Here is a 5956-nt window from a genome sequence, read left to right on the forward strand (position 1 = left end):
GGCTGGCGGGCGGGCGGGCGGGGTCGGGGTCGTGCTGGGCCCGGGCCGGCGGCTCCCGGGCTGCTGCTCACACGCTCGGCGCCGCCGCCGCCGCCGCCGCCATCTCCCAGCTCGGCTCGCGCCGCCGCTTGCCGCTGCGCATACGCATGCGCGGCCCGCGTGCCCCTACCCTGCACACGCCCCCCCCTCCTCCGGCGCGCGCGCGCGACTCAGCCAGGCAGTGAAGACGAGTGTCCACCAGCCAGCGGCGGGGTCGCCGGGAAACAGCCGCCGGCACCGGCGCATGCGCCCTTCGAGGACGACGCCTCTAGCTTGTGCTACCTGGAGGCTAGCGGGGGTTGGCGGTGGCTTCCCACTGAACCAGGATGGAGGGGCACCGGCCACAAGATGGGACCCTGGGGGCGTCGCGCTGTGCCCTGGCCTAGTGTCAGTGGCGCTTCCTGTCCCGGGAAACTTGGGAGTAGGGGCTGTTCTTTGGGAAACCTCGGTGCCCCAGCCAGCAGGCTTCATGGGGACAGGCCTCAGAGAGGGGCCACCAAGTGTGGCCTCAAAGAATGTTTAGGAGTTGGAAAGGCAAGTGAACGAGGATGTTTGAGGTGCAAGGTCACAGAGGGACAGAGACAGGATGCTCCGGGATGGGGCCAGATTGTGAGGGTCCCGAAGGCCAGCTGGGGAGTGGAGAGTTTATCCAGATGGCCATGGGGAACCATCTGGGATTCAAGCTGAGGGTGTGGTCCCATGGGACAGGAGTCTCAGGAAGTGTCTCTGGGAAAGGTGGAGGGTGTGTCAGGGCTGGCCTAAAGCCAGATGGAAGGCCGCCTCTGTAGGCCCTGAGACAGTGACCCTGAGGATGGGAAAGAGGAGTTGATATTTCTCAGAGCCCTGAGTTGTGGCTCCCAGAGACTGTCTAGATGAGAGGCTGCAGGCTGCCTCTGCATTAACCCGAGAGCTCACCACATTACTTTACTGTTACCTCACTTTTACAGACTTCAGTGTTTGCACAGTACTCAGGATGCTCTGCCTCTTGGCTCCTCCTACAAACCTGTGCTTTCCTGAGGGCAAATATTTCCTAGAAGATAACAGACTATATTCCAAACTATTCCTGGCTTCATAATTCGTGGCTGTGTAGAAAAACTTGAGTAAATCTGGACCCATTTTACAAACCCATTGGATTCTCCTAATGGTGAGGACTATATCACATGGGATGTCAGCAGTTCTAACCTCACCTGGAAAAACCTGAGCATCCCACTGAACACCGACAGCCAGGCAGCTGGACGGACCTTGGCTGGACCTTCCCCATGGACTCTGAGCTGCTCTTCCCAGCAAGCTCTGCTGTTCCCAAGCTCCTGGGATGGAGCTTCCTTGGAGCCTGGACTCTCTGACTGCCTAGAATGATGAGAGCCTCTCTGCCTGTGCTATCATGGCCCTCACTGTGTTTCCTCCTGGTTTGGTTCATCTTTGTGACTGTCTGATGAATATATGTGTGCACATCTAGGCTCCACAACAATCTACGTCTCAGCTCTGCCACTTCCCAGGTGGGACTTTGGCAACTAACTTAGGCTTGTCAAGCTTCCGTTTCCTAGCCTGCAAAGTTATGATAATGCTGGCCTCTCTAACAGGAATTGTGAGGGTGGAGTGGCTGGTGTAGTTAAAACACAAAGTCAAGTGGCTGGCATACATATGACCAACTTCATTATTAGTTGTCTTGCTGGTGGGTGGTCTGGGATTTGAGGATTTTGTGCTCACACCCTTTCTCCTGGGGAAGAACATGAACACAAGCACTGGGGGCAGGCCAATGACCTGACCTTGGCTCAACCCAGGCTCTTCAGGCTTCATAGACACCGGTCCGTGTGGTTTGGGCTACTTGGAAGCAGGGGAGAGAAGGATGTTTGTTTTCTATTTTTGTAGAAGCCAAAGGAGTTATGGCTTTCCACCGATTTAAATCAACACACTCCCGGTTCCAGTGGGGGTAATTAGCCCTACCCAGCCAGCGGGCCTGGGGAGTTGCCCTCCTCAGACTGGATTCCTGGCTGTTAGCAGACCTCCAGGGTCTGTGCTGCCTTAGTGACAAATGACACAGTACAGTGGACCCAGGAGGAGCTGGAAGTGTGGGTTAGTGGTGCCCCTACCTTCCTTTCCAACTCTCAGTTCCACTTCTCGGAAAAACATACCCAGAAACGTGCCTGTTCTGTCCACATCCACACCTGGCAGGCAGCCCAGGGACTCCTCCTGGCTGTGGGGTGGTGCTGGCCTCTAATTGTCTGGGTCTTTGATTCAGTCTCCCATTTTTATTCACAGTTCAGGGGTTGTTTCCTTCCCCTTGACCCAGAGCAGGGGCTCTTCAACAGCAGGACTTTGTCTAACTTGTCCTATCCCCTAGGCTGGCCTTCACTGGGGCCTCAGGAGCTAAGGGTTGGGCTGGGTTCTCCATATGACCCTGAGCATCCCTCACCTGTACTTCCAAGGGGTTCACCAGCCACTGGGCTTCAGAGCACCCCAGAGAGACCTTTGGCTGTAGCAGTTGTGTCACTGCATTTAGATTGTTGACTTAAGTAACCAGGAGGGTGCTAAGATTGGGTCCAGACTTTCTGCTGGCTGAGGCGTTGTAGATGAGCTGTCTACACTCACCTAGGAGAATTCACTAGGCTTAACTTTATGACAAGTGAACAAACCAATCTCTCAGTTTGTGCAAACCAGTTGTGCGGTATGTCTGGTACCATTCCTTCCTGGATCCAGCTGCTGTCCAGCCAGGAACACGATGGAGCTGCAGACCCTGCAGGAATTTCCCAGCCCCCTAAACCTCACTCGCTGAAGGTATCTTCGTCCCACTTCAGTGTGAGATGGGGCACCTGGCATTTTGGAGAAAGGCCCGATGGGAAGACAATCCGTCCACATGCCAAAGCAGATGGGTACATGTCCACTTTCTTCTCCAGCCTGTGCTCACAAACACATGTAAAAGACTAGAGGGAAAATGGAAGCAGAAAAAAAAAAATCCATCCAGGTAGGAAAAGGCCCGGTCAGAGCCATTTCACTACCGGGATTTATGGAAACACTTAGTCATCGGAAGGCAAATCTTGGGAGAATGAAGACATGCTGGGCCCCAGGAGCAGCACCTGGATGCCGGCTGGGCCGTGGGCCAGGCAACATGCAGATAAGCCCCAGGAAGGCGAGAAGGGACAGAGTGCAGGCTCTGGAGCTTTCCTGCTCCCCCGCACAGTCCAGTTCGCCCTGGGCTGCTATTTTCAGTTGACGAGCTCCACAGAGAGGCTCAGTCTCTCAAGTTGAAGATGCTGACGGGGGTGAAGAAGAACCGCAAGCTTTGTAGGCAAGAAGAGGAGGTGGACAGTATGAAGGTGGAAGAGAATGAGGAAGGATGATTGGGGACAGTTCTGGACCATGTGATGCCATGGCCTTTGGACGGTTAAAGAGAGGCCAGGAGAGCCGGCTCTATCTACAGAGGCTCTGCACTCTTTTTCAGTTGTGCTGCTGCTGCAGCCCGTCTCACCTCCCAGTGAGAAGCAACTCAGGAAAGTGGCTCCCTGCCCCCCTCCTCTGGCATGGAGAAACAGCACGGAAGAGGAAGAAAGGAAGCCCAAGGAAACAGAGGGTTTCCCCACTGGCTGAGGTTTGTCAGCACCACTCACTCCATGAGGAATAAGGCAGCTTCCCAAGCAAGCCTGGTATAAAGCTGCAAACAAGAGACCTGCTCTGTCCTGCTCGGCAGCCCACCTGGGCTGGCCTGGACAACCCTGTGTGTGTACTCAGGTCTCCAGCTGACCCATGGTCCTTGGCAGAGTAGGAAAAGGGAGTGAATGGGATGCCTGGGTGGCTCAGTGGTTTAAGCGTCTGACTTTGGCTCAGGTCATGAACCCAGGGTCCTGGGATCAAGTCCCGCATCGGGTTCCATGCTCAATGGGGAGTCTGTTTCTCCTTTTGCCTCCCTCCCCCACCCCACTCATGCTCTCTCTTCATTCTCTCTCTGTCTCTCAAATAAATAAAAATCTTTTTAAAAAAGGGGGGGAAGGGAATGAAGCTGGAAGGTATAGAATTTGCTTGATGTATTGTCTGTGTAATTCCTTTCCTGTTGTAATGTACAAATCTTTATTTGCATCATGTGAAAAAAAGCCAGTAAAAAATCATCAGAAATGTTTACCACGCGCCTAACCCCACCGCCAATGCGTGACTCCAAAAAAAGCTAATTAGGTCCCATTGCTATTAGAGTTATGTGCTTCCAAAGGCTTGTTATGACAAGAAAAAATAACGAAGACACAGTTTCTCCAAGTTGTAAGCATCCAAGTCAAAACATGCTGCTTTCCTTGCCCCTCTGCACTCCCCCAGACAGGCCTCCCGGCTGGCTTTGCCTGTCTCGTGAATGCACGTACTCATCCCTCAGCCAGCGCACACCCAGCTCCTCCCGAGTGCCAGCCCCAGAGAAGACGGTGGGACTGGCCTCCAGGCACTCAGGTGGTAGGAGAGAGACAGGCACACAAATAATTCCCCGTAAGCTATGCAAAAGGCGGCCTTGATCCCTATTGCAATCCTGCCCACCAGGATCCCAGTTCCCATGGAGCTGCCTTTCCCTACCTCTGCTCCACGGATGCGGAGATGGGTGCAGGGTGGGGAACAGACCCAGGGTGGAAAGTCATGCCTGTATGTCCTCTCCTAACCAGCCCACATGCCCTACCACAGGTAACAGAGGTTCGAACATAACTCGGACGGTGTGGGGGAATGCGCAGTTTGCTCAGCGCCTCCACGAGACTCAGCTCCACATTTCTTTGAGGAAGTGTCTTAGACGGTACCCCACCTCCTGACCCGTCCATGGCTTTATTACCGCAAACCCAAGCGCGTTACTGAGAATCACTCTTTACCACCAGGGACTTCAGCCTGTGGGACATAGCCACTCTCTCACTGAGCTTCCTCTTTGTCCCGATCAGAGTGGATTGTGACAGGGCCTGTTTCTCTCGTCATCTTTACCGAGTGCCCAGGAAGCCTCCTGGAAGAGTTCCTGCCTTCCAACAAAGCTGGACAGAACAGGGCAGGGTGTCTGATGGTGAAGCAAAAGCCCTGTGGCAAGGAGAAAGGTCCATAGTCCCTTAGGCCCCGGCTAGGTTGCATGATTTCAATTCGGTTAAATTTCAATGTCAGTTAAATTTGGTACTTTTGAGCCCCAGGACAAGGAAAGCACCCTCTGAGGCCCCAAGGACACAGCGGAAACCAAGAATGTTGAGCCTCTCTACGCTCCCTGGACTTGCAGTCTCCAAGTCTGACCTGTGTCAGGCTGCTCCTCACACCAGGGGCGTGACTGCTGGCCCTCAGTGTAGACCACTGTGCTTCCCTATAGTAGGGGGTGCGGCCAGCGGACTGTGAGGACTGGAGTCAGACTGGGGCATCAAGGTGTCTGAGGGGAGCCCTCCCCGACTCCCCCAGTTTCTGTGCTGCGTAGCCTGTTGGGCGGGCAGCAACATCTGGGTTGCCTCCACTAGTTAGGTATTAATAACTCCTTCAGCAGGGAGGCCTGGCGTGGGCATGGTCTTTCCGACAGCTGACAGTGCAGACTGAAGAATCCCTGGTAAACCTGGACAAAGAAGATCCACCATTTGCCACCGAAAGAGCAGAAAGGCCATGTATTCAGCTGAGCCTCCCCCACCCCCCATCTTTGCTTACTCCAACCAAGCCCACCCGCATCCCCTGATCTGCTCCAGGGATCTTCTCGGGGCTCCCAGGATGGCTCTTTCCCTCTCCTACACCTGCCTGGTCCAGGGCTTCTCTGAGGAGGCTGGGGGTCCACGAATAAGCTGATGTGTGGCCTGGGAGCCAAGGCAGCACTTGAGGGCCACGGGGGTTGCTGAGTCAGAGGACTGGGGTTGCAGTGATTGCCTCCTCCGCCTCTCATTTGCATTCTAATCACTGTATGGGACACAAGAAGCAGAGCTGCCCAACTCTGAGCCCCCCCCCC

The sequence above is a fragment of the Ursus maritimus genome, unplaced genomic scaffold, assembly GCF_017311325.1.
Source record: "Ursus maritimus isolate PB19 unplaced genomic scaffold, ASM1731132v1 scaffold_14, whole genome shotgun sequence".
Lineage (NCBI taxonomy): Eukaryota > Metazoa > Chordata > Mammalia > Carnivora > Ursidae > Ursus > Ursus maritimus.